The sequence below is a fragment of the Hyperolius riggenbachi genome, chromosome 5 (assembly GCF_040937935.1).
Source record: "Hyperolius riggenbachi isolate aHypRig1 chromosome 5, aHypRig1.pri, whole genome shotgun sequence".
In the NCBI taxonomy this organism is placed as follows: Eukaryota; Metazoa; Chordata; class Amphibia; order Anura; family Hyperoliidae; genus Hyperolius; species Hyperolius riggenbachi.
In genome coordinates, this window is record NC_090650.1 from 126,527,409 (window position 1) to 126,545,087 (window position 17,679).

Sequence of the window (17,679 nt, forward strand, 5' to 3'; positions counted from 1 at the left end):
TCAACAGGACAGGTGTGTAGGAACTGGTCTTTTATCATCAGCTCCTTCAGGGCATCCAAGGTTTTGACTGACAGTCCTTTTAACCACTGCTGGAAAGCAGTGCGCAGGTTGCAAGCATGATCCAGGTAACTGTCATTAGGACCTCGCTGCACTGTCCTGAAACGTTTGCGATACACCTCTGGCGTGAGGTGGTATCGCGCAATGATGGCTTTCTTAATTGCCTCAAAGTCTGTTTCTTCCTCCTGGGGGAGACTCACAAACGCCTCCAGGGCCTTGCCTCTCAGCCCTGGTGTGAGGTATCTTGCCCACTGCTCACGGGGCACCCCATACTGCCGACAAGTCCTTTCAAACCCCTGTAGGAAATTGTCTATGTCAGAGTCCTTGTCTATAGCGGGGAACTTATCCAGGGGGATTCTGTGGACTCGCTCACCTTCGCGTTCTGCGGGTCCAGCAGACCGGTTCTGCTGCTGAAGTTTAGCCAGCTCCAGCTGGTGTTGCCGTTCAGCTCTTTCCCTCTCGGCCTGGTGTCGCTGTGCCGCTTGTTCCTTCTCTGCCTGTCGGTGCAGTAGGATCAGCTTTAGGCGCAGTTCAGGATCAGCCGAGTTCAGTAGCTGTAGATCAGCTTCCAGAGATGTCATCTCAGTGTTCGGTGGATCATCCAGGACATCGTCTCCACTCGCATCCTGTAGCGGGAGCGATTCCTCCTCTGGCGTGTCGTGAGCTGCATCCGCTGACGTTGAAGCACGGGCTTGCTCTGCCTCATCATACTCCTCGAGCGCACGAACTAACTGCTCCTTAGTCTGGCCGCTCACCGTCTCGATGCCTTTGTGCTCACACAGGTTGAGTAGTATCTCTTTGTTTTGCCTTGCATAGCTGGATGCTTTCTGAGCCATCGTGTTGCAAAAAATAAAAAGAAAAAAGGGGGGAGGGAAAGCAAACACCAAGTGTGTATCTTTGAACAAAAAAAAAGTATATAGATTCTGCACTGAGTAGACTTCTGTAGGCTAGTTGCTTCTAGCAAGCTTCCAGCCTTTAGTACTCAGAATAGCGAGCTAAACTGCGTACTAATGTACCAAACGATGCCACCACTGCCAGCCAATTATGTCAGGATCGGCCCGCGGCACGCCTGCGTATACGGTTCCCGACTGCGGGTTTGACCAGACTGAGAGGGGAAGCAGCCTTAGTCAAGCTAAAACAAGGCTGGGACCCCTCAGAACACCTCTCACTGCCACCACTAGCGGTTCGCTAGACACTTCCACTCTGCTGTCGAGTCCTCAGCGCGCACTCCGCGTTTTTGTATTTGGGTCAGCGTTGCGCTTAGGCCAAATACGGGAATGTCACGCACCCACACACACCCACAGTTGCAATCTTACACTGTCGTGAAGCAAAGACCCACTAGCAGTCGTTCCGAACGATACTGTTAGCCACTCTGCTGTCGCTACTCGCACTGGCGTTGTTCGTACGTTGGGTCAGCTGCGCGCTTAGGCCAACGTAGGAAAAACGCCCCCCACACACAATGCAATTACAATTTCATACGGTAGTGTTGCTCAAGCGTACAATTAGGCATGAACTTATACACGGTTACACTTCAGTCTCTTCTAGGCTATGAGTGTTAGTTTAGTACGGCAGAAGTCAAACTTATTAAATAATAATTTAATATTCTAGAAAAACGTAGAACAATGCAGAACTTAATATATACAAAAAGATTACAAAAAGACAAAGTAAAAAAGTTACACAATTAAGAGTTACAAAGATACCACACACGGATATTTGAGTAAAAATAAACGGGGGAAAAAAGAACGTTACCAGCTTAGGTTAGAACGTTGTTTGACGGGAGGACGCCGTTTCGACCAGGAGTCGCGATCCTCCCTAGCTATTCGCTACCTCCGAGAGAAGACAGTCACTAGGCATCCGCCTCTGCTTTTTATACTCTGAGCTACACCTGTAGGCTGCAACTTCCTTGGGGAGGGGAGGAACTAGGTTTTAATTAAATCTCAGACATATTCCATTTCCAGGTAAAAGTCCATACATCAAAGATTGTGAAGTGAGCCTTTCAACTCCAGGTGAAAACTTGATTACGGCTTTTTCCTGTCTCAGTTCTCAGACATAAATGGGATTTCCAGAGATCCACATACATGAAAAGGGTACTATAGCACCTCCACTAATGATTTAATTTCCACAGGTAAAAAATGGTATCAACAGGACTTCACCCATTTCTAATAGCCTGTCATGTACATTTCAAACGTTCCTGTGTTAGTCTCCAGACTCTGGTCCTCTGGCTTTGTGTATTGAGACAATGGGCCGTCTCCTGAGTTCAAAAGCCAGGCAGATAATCCCATTAGCACTCTCAGAGGAACTGCATACAGACTCAAAGCCTCTCATATGGTCAAGACAATCACCCATTTCCTTGCCCCAAGCAACTCAAGGTAACCTGCTCCCTTCTGGCAGAAAAAAATGAAAGAATATGTTCCTGTTATCCTTAATATCATCAGCACCTCAATATATCTCCACACTCTCCTTTTCTGTTTCCGTTTTATCCAAGGCTCTTGGACAAAACCCCACTTTTTCCTTCAGGTTAGCCAATAAATGCTGCCATCCTGATTTAAAACCCTCTTTGTGTTTTTATTGATTCTTAACATCTTATCGCAACGCAACAGACTCAGTGTGAAAGGGCCATAATAATCAACTAATTACATCAATCAAGCTGGTATTAATCCATAGCATTCCATATCGAATTTATACTGTGCAGACCAGGAGAATAGCGCAGCGATGGTCAATGACATGCGAATCATTCAAAATTGATAAAGGATTAGGCAAATTTTGTATGTAAATTTATATGACGTAAAAAATGACAAACCAGAATCTACCTTACCGTTATTTGATGGGCCCATTTTCAGGCTGTATACATTTGCATAATTCTGCATCAATAATTTGCATCTCATTGATTATCCTAGAGTAGAGATGGTCAATGAGATGCTCTTAATTCTGGCTTGCATGAAAATTGTTTGCAGCTTGGAATTGGGCCAATTAAATGAACTTCCTGCTAGGGATGGTCAATGAGATGTAAATCACACTGAGTTGATGCAGAATTATGCAAATATTGTATTCAAATATGTGCATCTAATTTGCATAGTCCTGCATCAACTCAACATTTGTATCTAATTGACCATCTCTATTTTTTGCATAATTTGATTGGGGCAATTCCAAACTGCACACACTTTGCTTTAAATTAGCATGCAAGCCAAAATGATTCTCATGATATTGACTATCTGTACATGGGAGTTTCGGCAGGCTGTAGAGCAAGAGAAACTGCCTTGTTGAATTTCACTTCAGATCACTATACTATACTATTCTTTCAAATATTTATCTGTTTCAGCACATTACCTGACTGATAAGCTGTATTCAGTGGACTGATGGCTTCATTTACAGATGTGACATTTGCTAATTAGAGAATGGATACAGCTGGAATTGCCCTGTCACTAATTCTGGGTAGAGGGAGTTGTGAATGTAATTACAGGAGCATGTGGACACATACTTCCAATGAATATAGTGTGGCTTTATCTGGGAATGTAGTATACATTTATACATTATCTACAACACCTGTCTAGAGACAGAAACAATAGCCAGTCATTTAAACGTTATCATTGCGCTGTGACTGTCATTTATGGAGTTAAACGTATTAGCTGAACTATAATTTACTTTTTGTTTAATAAAACATGGTGTCAATCATTTTTCAGTTTTTCAGGACATGTAGTTATATAAAACTATTCATTAACTTCATACTGCCAGAGGCAACTGCTCCTTTTGTGAGCTAGAAGTAAGGATAGTGTCATGCTGGGGCATTGCATTGGGTTCTAATGTACGTGTAACGTAACTACAATCAACATTTTCACTGGCATGTGATGTACACGTAAAGAAGCAACTGACCAATGTGCACCTTGATTGACAAAATTGTACACGTCAACATGTGCACCTCTAGATACGCAGTGCACGTTCTGAATTGTAACAACAGAATCGGATGCATTGGAGTGCAACTTATGAGGTGTGAACTGTTCATAGACTTTAACCTCTTGAGCCCCAGAGGTTTATACCACCCCCCCCCCCCCCTCCCAGTGACCAGGACATTGTTTACAATTGGGCACTGTTCACAACTTTAACAGTTTATTGCTCAGTTATCCAGCTTAGCACCCAAATGAATTTTACCTAATTTTCTTCTCATAAATAGAGCTTTCTTTTGGTGTTATTTGATTACTGCTGCTGCTGCTATTTATAGAATTTTTTTAGTTAATAAAAAAAGACAGAAATTTTGTAAAAAAAAACCGATACAGATAACTTAATTGGCTTCCCTCTTAATTGCCGCTAGACTAATGCTTCATACACACTTGAGATAAAAGTCTTTTGAAAATGCAAGATCACAGACCAATTTTACCCCCTTCCATGTAGTATGAGAGCCATACTCTACACAGTCTATTCTATGGAGCTGCACTCCGCATCAGATAAAATCTTTGCAAGATGCTGCACACAAAGATGTCTGTACACATGCAACAGATCAGTATCTGCAAAAGATCTGTTCCTGCAAAAAATCCATTCCTGCAAAATGCATTCATAGTCTATGAGATCTGCAGATCCTCATACACACCTGGTTTAACAGACTTCGGCCCAGTGCACACCAAAACCGCTAGCAGATCCGCAATATGCTAGCGGTTTTGGGAGCTGATTTCAGAGCGATTCTAGGTATGTTTAGAGAGATTTTCTAAACATACCTAGCGGTTTTGCGTGCGTTTTTGTGTAGCAGATTACACATATTGTTACAGTAAAAGCTGTTACTGAACAGCTACTGTAACAAAAATGCCTGGCAAACCGCTCTGAACTAGCGTTTTTCAGAGCGGTTTGCGTTTTTCCTATACTTTACATTGAGGACGAAACGCTTCAGAAAACCGCAAACGCGCAGCAGGAGGCGCGTTTGCGGCTTGGCAAAAACCGCAAACCGCCGGTGTGCACCATCCCATTGCAATACATTAGACAAGCGTTTTTAGAGGCGGATGCGGCCGGTGGATCGCTCCAAAAACCGCTCGGTGCGCACTGGGCCTTAATCTGCATATCTGGCAATCATCTGCAGATCTGAAAATCCATCCTGGTGGATCTGATCTGCAGATGATCTACAGATAATTGTCTGTTAAACCAGGTGTGTATGAGGATCTGCAGATCTCATAGACTATGAATGCATTTTGCAGGAATGGATTTTTTGCAGGAACAGATCTTTTGCAGATAATGATCTTTTGAGTGTGTACGGGCATCTTTGTGTGCAGCATCTTGCAAAGATTTTATCTGATGGGGAGTGCAGCTCCATAGAATAGACTGTGTAGAGTATGGCTCTCATACTACATGGATGGGGGTAAAATTGGTCTGTGATCTTTCATTTTCAAAAGACTATGGTCTGATGTATGTATGTGGCCTAAGATACATACACTACAAGATACATTACATACAAATATGGCTATGGCAGGGATTAGATTGTGAGTCCCTCCGAGGGACAGTTAAGTGACAAGACTATACTCTGTACAACGCTGTGTAAGATTTCAGCGCTATATAAATGCTAAAATTACTTATAAATAAAATAAACAGCCTGCCAGCGCTGATTGCTGGGGTCCCCTGTGCACAGTGACGGGAGAGTGCGCTCATGTGAGCGTGAGCTCCCGTCAAATCTTGGTCCTCGCAAGATGACGCCAATAGGCGTCCAGGAGGCATGAGAGAGACGATGTCCTGCCGCCATCCTGCATTAGGTGGATGGGAAGCGGGTAAATTGCACCATGTTACAGTGTGCAAAACAGTGTCAGTTACAATGCAATGTGAGATTGCAGTCCATCATTTGATTAGCAGATACAATAATTGGCTATAGCTTAGTTTCCCTGCAGGATCCGTACGCTAGCAGGTGCAGAAAGTGAGTGATGAAGATTGCCTCTGACCCCTCCCATCCTGCTCACTCTATTTTACAACTTATGCCATCAGGAGTGAGATACCAGTCAAAAACTTCCAGGCATAGAAACAGCTTCTTCCCTCAGGCTGTATCCCTGCTCAATGTAGAACATTGCTAGAGCTGCTAGGACTGGACAGCATTACAGCACAAAACTGAAAACAAACACTTCTCACTGTTTACTACCACTTTAACTTATATACTGTAGCTGACTTGTAATATGTACACTGTGTGTACTTGTATTGTTTTTTCTGTGTCCGTTAACCACTTGAGGACCGTGGGCTTTACCCCCCTTAAGGACCAGCCACTTTTTTCCCATTCAGACCACTGCAGCTTTCACGGTTTATTGCTCGCTCATACAACCTACCACCTAAATGAATTTTGGCTCCTTTTCTTGTCACTAATAAAGCTTTCTTTTGGTGCTATTGGTACTTATCCGTTAGCCGGGCGCATCCTCTAGGTGGCGACAAAACTCCACCAGAGTTACATCTTTCCCTACTATCCATGTCGGCCTGGAGGGGGAATAGTAATTAGCGCCACCTGCCGGATGCGCCCGGCTAACGGATAAGTACCGTGCTATTTGATTGCTACTGCGATTTTTACTTTTTATTATATTCATCAAAAAAGACATGAATTTTGGCAAAAAATGACTTTTTTAACTTTCTGTGCTGACATTTTTCAAATAAAGTAAAATTTCTGTATACATGCAGCGCGAAAAATGTGGACAAACATGTTTTTGATAAAAAAAAAAAACCATTCAGTGTATATTTATTGGTTTGGGTAAAAGTTTCAGGGCTCGTTTCCACTAGTGCGGCGTGCGTCTCGTAGACGCACGCCGGCACTGAGCGGGTGGGCGGGATCGCAGGCGATTCCCATCAGCCGTGCCATGCACGGCTATGGGAATCGCAGCCTCCGCCGCGAATTCTGTGGGGGTTTCCGGCCGAATCGCTACTGCAAGCGATTCGGCCGGCGGCGCCGTTGTCCCCTATGGCAGAGTTTCCCCGCGCGATTTGCCTGCGGGGAAACTCTGCGGATTCGCGGCCGTTTCCGCGAGAGTGGAAACGGGCCCATAGCGTTTACAAACTATGGTGCAAAAAGTGAATTTTCCCATTTTCAAGCATCTATGACTTTTCTGACCACCTGACATGTTTCATGAGGGGCTAGAATTCCAGGATAGTATAAATACCCCCCAAATGACCCCATTTTGGAAAGAAGACATCCCAAAGTATTCACTGAGAGGCATAGTGAGTTCATAGAAGATATTAATTTTTGTCACAAGTAAGCGGAAAATGACACTTTGTGACAAAAAAAAAAAAAGTTTCCATTTCTTCTAACTTGTGACAAAAAAAAATGAAATCTGCCACGGACTCACCATGCCCCTCTCTGAATACCTTGAAGTGCCTACTTTCCAAAATGGGGTCATTTGTGGGGTGTGTTTACTGTCCTCACATTTTGGGGGGTGCTAATTTGTAAGCACCCCTGTAAAGCCTAAAGGTGCTCATTGGACTTTGGGCCCCTTAGCGCAGTTAGGCTGCAAAAAAGTGCCACACATGTGGTATTGCCGTACTCAGGAGAAGTAGTATAATGTGTTTTGGGGTGTATTTTTACACATACCGATGCTGGGTGGGAGAAGTATCTCTGTAAATGACAATTTTTTAATTTTTTTTACACACAATTGTCCATTTACAGAGATCTTTCTCCCACTCAGCATGGGTATGTGTAAAAACACACCCCAAAACACATTATACTACTTCTCCTGAGTACGGCGATACCACATGTGTGGCACTTTTTTGCACCCTAACTGCGCTAAGGGGCCCAAAGTCCAATGAGTACCTTTAGGATTTCACAGGTCATTTTGAGAAATTTCGTTTCAAGACTACTCCTCACGGTTTAGGGCCCCTAAAATGCCAGGACAGTATAGGAACCCCACAAATGACCCCATTTTAGAAAGAAGACACCCCAAGGTATTCCGTTAGTAGTACGGTGAGTTCATAGAAGATTTTATTTTTTGTCACAAGTTAGCGGAAAATGACACTTTGTGAAAAAAACCAATAAAAATCAATTTCCGCTAACTTGTGACAAAAAATAAAATCTTCTATGAACTCACCGAACATGAAACTGGCAAGGGAGCTACACGTTTGATTACCCATGTCAGAGAAACCCATGGGGGAAATGCTAATATCCTAAAATTCTGTGGCCTGAAATTTGTGGATATTCCGCGTAGAGGCGGTGATAGGGAAAGACTGCTCTGCAGGGAGGAAGCAAGACTTATATCGGTTACGGATGCTTGTGGTAACCTGGGGCTCAATGAACGAAATGAGCTCCACTGCTTTCTGGATAAACACTAAGACTATGGTATCAATATGTATTAATTTATTTGTATATATGACACCGCCCCCCCCCCTTTTTTAAGATTATTAATGTATTTTGCTATATACCCCTAGTGTAGGTATGGCCCTATATCAAGTCCACCCCTTTTAATTGAAATACTAGGTAGGGATGTCCTTATAGAGATTGTCTGGTCCGTGGAGCGCTGAGAGGGGAAAAAATGTTGATCTAGGCCTCTGCCTTAATGTTCGAGTTCAGATGTAAGCTTACCTATGTATTTGTATATGTTTAACTTTTTCCTTCTACAGGTCGTCTGTACATGTATAGAAGGTTTCTTAAAAATGTATATTTAGCTTCAAAGTCTTCTATAGATTTTACTGAATATGTTTCTCTCCTCTTTCTATTGCTTTCAGGAGGAGGTGGAGCTCGCCGAGGCCTGGTACGCGTTCCCTAGGCAACTGGTGGAACGCGGAAGTCGGCTCATTGATACCCCCGGCGACTGCACGCATGTGGACGTCACTATGCGACTGACGCAAGTGACTAGGATTGGAGGAAACTCCCGGATATATCTTCCCCGAAAGGGGTGGAGCCTGGATGCAGTGCACGCCGGGAGGCTCGGGGCAAATGATCGGAAGGATATACGCCCGGTAATGAGCCGTCATGGCTAAGCGGTGAGTGGACCACCCCCTTCCCTCTAATCTCCTCCTACTCTGTATGCAATTATGTGTTGGGAATTGGGTATTTAATGTGTCATTTTGTGAGGGTTCTTTGTCTCTGAGGAAGCAAGCAAGCCTGCTTGTGAAACGGCTGTCAGACCAACCCTATACACCTGTATCTGTCTGTGTTGGGGGATGCAATAAAGTGTGGTAACTGCAGCTCATGGTGCCCAGATTCTACCTTTCTTTTACATTGGCTCTGATTTACCTAGCCTGTCCGGAGGCACATTGAACTATCCACCAACCCCACACTCAGGTGCCGTCAATTACTAGTGCCGACTCCTTTGTTCTTCTAGCCCACTTTGTATTATACACTTTGTATGCGGCGATCGCGGGGTTAACATCCCGCCGGCGCTTCCGTATGGCCGGCGGGATGTTGCGGCGGGTGAGCGGTGACAGGCGCCGGCGGAGGATCGCGTCACGGATGACGCGATCGCTCCGCCCATGCCCTTACAAGGACCGCCGCCTCTGTGGGTGAGCTGGTCCTTGCGGGCTCCACTTCCCGGCCGCCCCTGTGCGTTAGGCGGTCGGGAAGTGGTTAAGCAACTGCCAAGTTAAATTCCTTGAAAGTGTAAATGCATTTAGCCAAATAAAATTAATTCTGTGTTAGTGTCAAAGTACCCATGGGCCACGTTCACAGTGGACAGTGGGATGTTGCGTTGAGTTTCCTGTATAACAGGAATGTGATGGAACAAAAAAGTTATACCGCATGATACAGCCACGTTGTGTCGCATACGGTAAATGAAAAGTATGCTGGAAATCATCTGCATCAGCAGCAATAATGAAATATACTATAATGGCAATACAACCAAATAATAGTATATACATAACGCTCTTAGATCCACTTCTCCTAAACACCTGCATTCAAAAGTGTTTAACAGGGCAACAGTTAGGAGATTGGGCCCTGCTCTGTTAAAGTTGGCCTGACAATAAGCATCCAGACTTTTCACGTAATTTTCCCAGCTTCAAAAAGGAAGTGGAAGTACAGTGAAACAAATAATTCTTCAATTGCCAGGAATGAAAAAAAATGAAATTATCTTTCCAGGACATGGGTCTCAAACTCGCGGCCCGCGGGCCATTTGCGGCCCTCGATACAATATTTTGTGGCCCTCGCCAGCAAAAGCTTTCTTATAGTTTGCTTCAGTGCTCCCAAGTAATCCGCCGCATCCCCGCCGCAAAACGAGGGCTGCAGAGCCCCCAAATCGCCCGGGGGGCAATCCGCTGGCATTTCCTGGAAGGGGCAGAGCTTTCAGCTTCAGCTCTGCCCCTCCTGACGTCAATCGCCGCACGGATCACCGCCTCTCCACGCCCCTCTCTGTGAAGGAAGAGTGAGAGGGGCGGGCAGAGGCGGCGATGCGCCGCGATTGTGAATTTCCTTATGCAGCCCAGCATCATTCTGACTTTGCCTCCTGCGGCCCCCAGGTAAATTGAGTTTGAGACCCCTGTTCCAGGATAACATGCATGCCTTCAAGTGACAAGAAGTACTGTGCCTGCCTGGGTCATCCAATACTGGTAGGGTATAGAGTGCTGCTCTCTAGAAGAATAACATGCTTGCCTTCAATAGCACCACAGCAGTTGGGTAATGTGCACCGGTACCAAAAGAGCTCCTTGATTTCATCCCATTTTTGCCACTCTGGAACAGGCATACATCGAGCAGACAGATTTCTGTTGTGTCCCAAACAGTGAAGCTGATTGTCGATTTGTTCAGTTGGAAGGTGAAGTGTAGGCTGTTCAAAGACTGTCCTGTAGCCAGATATCTGCAAAGAAATGAAAACCATTTTTGTTTAGGTTTTTTTTTTTCAGTGAATAAGACTGAGAAAAGAATGAGATTCAAAATCAAAGAAAACATGAGCAGAGTGGCAGTGAAGTCCTACAAATGACCACCCTTTGAGGGGAGAAGATATGTATTTAAAGTACAGACAGGAATGGCGTCTTATTGCTATTCTGATATTGATATGTTCAGCCACACTTTTTTTTCATGTACAGTACTAAATACAGCTTTGACAGTCCAAGAGAGGAGGAAGAAACAGGACAACCCAAGAAACCCATCAACCATAACACTCTCTACTCCTTCCACTCAACAGAGGTACATGCCACATCTGCCGACAACACAAGGGTGCCCTCCCTCACCAACCATAAAAAAAACTGCGTGGTAGATAGTAGGGAAGCAAAGTACAACACTACCAAGTGAAGTAGTGATAGCAGTCACTTATCTCATGTTCTAATATTGTATTTATATGATTGATTACAGATGGAAGCCAGCAGCCATGAGGAGGATTTGTGGACATCCTTTTAAAATTCTTTGACATTCCCTTTATAAGGTCAGAACGCCATCTCCAGACAGCAGTGGGCGAGTGGTGAGTCTCTTTTCCTATGGCTGTAACATGGTTGGATTCCCCTACTGTTAGCCGCAATGTTTTGGGATAGACGCGTATACCTATTGGCTTGGTAGCTGTGGTTACGCGTATAGCGTTGCTATGGAGATGTAACGCATTAATATGCGCCGTCTCAGTGACGCAAGCGGGCTGGCGACTAGATTTGTACGCATGAGAGGTAGTGATTGCGTCTGGATGGACGCATGGAAAAGGGGAGGCGTACGTCTGATGTCATCGACTTAGAGTGGCGGCGGGGGGCGAAGACCACACACGGCCCATCTGCTTGACGGAGGTTGGTGAGTAGGATGGTACAGAGCGCAGATTGTTGCATATTACTAACCCATATTCCCTTGATGAGAGGGAGGGAGGGGATAACTTAAAGTGGATAGGCCATGATGTATCAAAGGGAAGGTCTGTAATTTACATGTTAGGTGAGGCTGTTCTCCATCAGGTCCGTTGGCCACCTCCACCTGATTGGCTGCTGGCGTTTAAATCTGATTGGTTTAATATGAGGAGGGGGGATATATAAGAGTGTTGATTTTAGACAATGATGAGATGTAATGCTGAACAGCTTGAGAAAGGTCGCATGACCGAAACAGCAAGGCTGTCGCTGCTACAGATTACTTTTTAACCTACTTTATGAAGAAATAAAAGAGCTTTAATATATATTGGTGGTGCCGACTCTACTGTGGATCACTTATCTCATGGCCTTTTTAAAGGGCAGCAAAAAACAAGGAAAGAAATAGTGGAAAAACAAACAAATTATTGATTTTATTACTCCAACATGTAGAGCTTATTCACAAAAAAAATATTACATGGATCTGCACATTGAATAAGTGAATGTAGTTAAGAAGTACATACAGCTCTCTCAGGGCGGAGTCATTGATGGCAAAACTGAGATGAGATAGAGGGACCGAGAGGGCGAGAGATAACGGAGTGGAGGAACACCATGGCGGTCATACCGGGAGACCGCGCGGGGGAGAGCCCGCTGTAAGACTCAATGCTGTCTGAACCTCTAACTAAACGTGAGTGCAATATTAGAATAAACACAGATGTTTTTAAGACAAAGTTGCGCGACGATGGTCATTATGATTACTCTGAGGCAATATACTGCTGAATACATGTAAAGGAGCGGAAGACTTCTGCATGAAGATTGTGGTGTCAGGTTGATAGGTGAGGGGAGCCCAGTAAATGCCCCGAGCTGAGACCATTGTAATGGTGGTCCACTGCATTTGGTGAGTGCTTCTCTGAAGGGTCTCGGTGGAGGTGGAGGAGTGAAACTTGGCAATGTGAGTGCTTTGGAGATAGAATTGATAGAAAACTTGCATTGTTTAAAAATAAATATGGCAGCCTTCATGTCACTTTCACCTCAGGTTTTCTTTAGGCCTCTTTCACAGTGGGACGTAGCATTTGATGCAACGTTAAAGTCGCACAACGTGCCCCTAACGCAGCGCATGTAGGTTATAAAATTGGACGTTATTTTGTACTACGTTATGTGTCTCTTGGTGCGCCGTTTTCGTTGCATACTGATGGAACCAAAACGGCGCATGCGTTACATTTAAAAAAAACCAAAACATTACTGAGCATGTGCAACACACATAACGCAGCAAATGTATTGCTAAACGCACAGCATGCAGCACTTCCTAAATATTGCTACATGTTACGCACAACGCAACGTGTGCACTGTGAATGTCGCACAGACTTTGTATTGCTGTGCGTTACTCTGCGTTATAACATTTTCTAACGTGCAACTTTAACGTCGCACTGTGAAAGAGGCCTAAAGGAAAAAAGTGCCTTGCTGTAATGCTGGATCAATCATGCTGCCAATTTAATCATGGCTCTCAATCTGCATCTTTACTTGATTAGTGACTACAAGTGTTCAAGGCTGAATATAAACATAACAACCAAGAAAATACCATTTTAGTAATATCAGTAGAGATGGTAAATGGGGTGTAATTTTTAATTTTCTGCCATATAAAACGCACATTTCCTCCCCCCAAAATGGGGAGGAAAAGTCCCTGCGTCTTATACGGCAAATGCAGGGAATCCCCGACTTATGAACGCCTGCTGAAACGAACCGTGATCCGCCGACACGTAGGGGATTCCTTGCATTAGCTAGCTTTATGGTCCGCTGGACCCTTCCCTGTGTAATTAGTGTGGCGGCATGTATGTAGCAGTTTTGCCGCCATATGTCACTCCCTGGCTCCCCGTGTGGTCTGCTTCCCCATTCTCCCCTCACCGCTTGTGTCCGCTCCCCTCTCCGCTTACGTGTGCTCCCCTCCCTTGTGTGTGCGCCCCCCCTCGAGTGTCAGCATAGCGGCAGTCTTACTATTCCAGACACTCTCCGGGAATGCAGACCTGGCCTCCTCTCTGTCGCTCCTCTAGTGATGACTTCACTGATGACGTGTATTGCAGAAGGAATCACTAGAGGAGCGACAGAGAGGAGACCAGGTCTGCATTCCCGGAGAGTGGCTGAAGTAGTAAGACTGCTGCTATGCTGACACTCGGGGGGGAGGGGAGCGTGAACACAAGGGAGGGGAGCACACATAAGCGGGGAGGGGAGCGGACACAAGCGGTGAGGGGAGAATGGGGAAGAAGACCACACGGGGACCAGGAAGTGAGACATGAGCGGCAACACTGCTACATACATGCTGCCACACAAATTACATGGGGAAGGGGGGAGCAGACCACACAGAGCTGAGGACACTTGGGGGACACCTGAGGACACATGGTGACCTCACTGGGGACACCTGAGGGCACATGGGGGACACATGGAGGGCATCTGAGGGCACATGGGGGACATCTGAGGACCACACTGAGGACAACTAAGGGCACTTGGGGGACACTGAAGGCACTTGGGGGACACCTAAGGACACAAGAGGGACACCTGAGGACCACACAAAGGACACCTAAGGGCACATGGGGGACACATGGGGATGACACTGGGGACACCTGAGGGCACTGGGGGACACTTCAGTGCACATGCGGGACACCTGAGGACATTAATTGTGGGAGAACATCTACAAGATGCTCCTGGAATATAGTTGCACCAGGTTTAGTATATATATGTTTCCCCTGGTTTTTGCCCTCTAAACTTAGGTGCATCTTATTTCCGGGTTGTCTTATACGGCGGAAAATACGGTAATAATGTTGTGTATCCAGGAAAGGACTTCTCAACCAATGGGGTAAAACCACAAATACTGACTTTCTTCAATAAAAAGAATTAGCGCTTTTACCTCATGGGTTGAGTGGTCATTTCCTGGATACGCATTGTCTGCTGGAGGTTTTGGCCTGCCCTGGTCAGTTCAGTGGTAAGGTGATAGAGCGATGTTCCTACACTGTCATGCTAATTAATTTGATCACATTCCAAGCTGAATATAAGATAAAATTAGCATCAACCTAGAATTATTAGTGATCGTTTATGATTGGATTGTGATATTTTGACAATCTGACGATTTTCCTGCATCTTTTAACATCCTGTATAAATGCATCACACCTACACAGTTATTTATCTCTCCTATTTACAGGCCACTGAGTAGATTGTAGAAACACAAAGATATGCTGTATTTTGTAATAAGAAAGCAAATACAGTATTTAGTGTCAGGATGTTATGTCGTTTTGAAATTTGCTGAGGTACGGCAAAGCATTCTGGGTTTTTTTTCTTCTTTTTTCCTACAGTGCAGCAGTCCTATTTTTATTGTTCGAATTTCCAGAATAACCCAGATTTCAAGCAGGCTTCTATCAGCCAGAGTCTATTTATAGGTCTCACAAATGGGGCCATAATTATCAGCATGAGGCAGTTTGGGATTACAAAGTACTTGACCGATGTGAAGTTTGGCTAAATGAAGTTTTAGTAACCTAGGCTGTGCATCTTCTTATTACAATGAATTTATTCTGTCACATGGAAGCAGACACGTAATGCAGTACACTATAATCTCATTGTAACATCCCCTATGATGGCGGCTGCGGGTACGCAGGATACCTCTGCAGCCACCTTTGTTCTCGGTACTGAGGCCTCATCCGTTCCGCTGGCGTCTAGCACGCCAGGGACGGGACTGTCAGTTGCTCATAGGGTCGCTGTCTCACGCGGAGACAGGACCTTTATGCTGGAAGAAGGCGCTTCAGCTGACCTGCTGGTCGGCTGACGTCAGGAGAGACTCACAGCGCCCGGATTGGCTGATTGGTAGGGGCGTGGCTGTGGGCTCTCCTCGCTGCTTCATAAGCGGTCTCCGCTCACTTGCAAACTGTCTGTTGCTGCAAATACGTCAGTGTTAGCGCTCAGACCTTAGACTAGTTCCGGTGTGTTTTGATCTGGGAGGAAACCAGGGATTTCACACAAGACTAGGATTATTGCCTTATTGTATTATTGATATTCTGTGTACGACTCTGGCTTATCTCTGACTCTGATTCTGCTCTACGTTTCTGTACTTCTGCCCATCTGATCTAGTTGCAGAACCTCTGCCTGAATCATTCCTATTCTCTTGCCTTCTGATTTTGTACTGTACCTGCCTGTCTGTTGCTGAACCTTGCTTGTCTGACCCTTCTACTCTCCAGTGAGCCCTTGTCACTGGAGAGGTGCTCTGATAGTACCCACCAGCCCCTCTGGTGAGGTCTAGCTAAACTATCTAGTTACTATTGTTGATAGTACCCACCAGCTCCTCTGGTGAGGTCTAGCTAAACTATCTAGTTACTATTGTTGGTAGTACCCACCAGCTCCTCTGGTGGGGTCTAGCTACTATTAAGTTACTGTTGCTGATAGCACTCACCAGCCCCCCTGGTGTAGGCTCCTAGCTACCCAGCTTCTATCTTGGCTAGTACCCTCCAGCTCCTCTGGTGGGGCCTAGCACAGATTGGTTGCAGATAGTACCCACCAGCTCCACTGGTAAGGTTTAGTCAAACTATCTGTCATTTCCTCTGGTAGTTCTCTCCAGCCCCTCTGGTGAGATTTACCCTCTACTGTTGCACCAAACACTATTGTCACTACATCTCTGCTTTCTATACTTGCATTATTGGTGATTCTGCAGATCACACAATAATCAGACGTCTGGGTTGCTACACCAATACGTTATACAATCGTTACACTCATTATAGTAAACATTCGGGTATAGTAAACAACCTCTCCAGATCCCGGCCAAACTCCATTATAGGTCTATGGGAGCAACGGTATAGTACATTTGGATGTAATAAAACCTCTGCTATAATAAACAAGTTTTTTGGCCCCTATGTGACACTAACTATGAATATAGTAAAAAGTGGGCGGTGCATGCAGCACATGTCAGTGTGCTCTCTTCAGGCTGATTGAAGGTGAGTTGATGCCTGATAACATTTGTAACACAAGAAGAATGGCACCGGCGCGGGATGTACAGTACTGTACAAAAAAGCAGCATGGGGAAAATGAGGATTAATGTGAATGTAAAGAAAAGTGGATGCAGCGTTATCACTTCTACGTTGCAATCACTCTCTCGTATGCATTTGTATGTACAGTGCCAAGCAAACAAATAAATATGCTATGTTGCTTTCTCCTTTCTCTGTCTGAAAGAGTAAATATTCAGCTATTCAACTGACAGTTTTTCTCCAGTCAGCACCCAGTCGGACTATAGCGTTCCTTACTGATAGGGAATTACAGCCATAAAATACTTTCCTGGCAGAGAACCGGGCTTCTGAGAGCAGGGGATAGATAAAAAAGTCAATAGGTCATATATTTGAAGACTCTGAGACAACGACCAAACTATTTCATTGAGCCAAGACAAAACAATAAGTCTACTTTAAGTATTTAAACATAACATGAAACGGTGGGTTAGCTAAAAGTCATTTTTAGTAAAAAGAGGATAGATACAATTGTTTATCTCATTAGTTTATTATCACTTACGTTTCATTTTAAGGTTCCTGATCATTTTGGCATTTCAGCTGTGTTGCTTTTGATACAGCAATATCTTTTTTTTTTATTACTTATACCATCTAAGTGATACATATTTTGTGTTTTTGTTCAGGACAATCTAGGTCTTCTCTTGGTATTATTTTTATATTTTCATATTTTTATTATTATTTATATAGCGCCAGAATCTTCCGTAGCACTGTACAAGGCACAAAAACATGCAATAATGGGGAGCATAGATATATGAGCAATTGAGCAGCTCAACATACAGTAGTATACAATCAGGACAACCAGTGATACAAGTACAGATCCATACAATTAATTAGTAGTTTGAAAACCATGACCAATACTCATGTATATTCATTTTAGTAAATGCACAGAAACAGGAAACACAATAGAGATGTCATTTCC

The 17,679-nt window shown here is 44.6% G+C and overlaps 1 long non-coding RNA gene across 3 annotated transcripts in view; it reads left to right on the forward strand.

Moving 5' to 3' along the window:
* Positions 1 to 17,679, forward strand: part of LOC137517499 (uncharacterized) — a 196,935-nt gene that overhangs the window by 25,830 nt on the left and 153,426 nt on the right. For all 3 annotated transcript variants that reach the window (XR_011020548.1, XR_011020550.1, XR_011020549.1), the window contains exons 2-3: positions 8,716 to 8,973; positions 11,270 to 11,375. This is a non-coding gene — a long non-coding RNA (uncharacterized lncRNA). The remainder of the gene's footprint in view (positions 1 to 8,715; positions 8,974 to 11,269; positions 11,376 to 17,679) is intronic.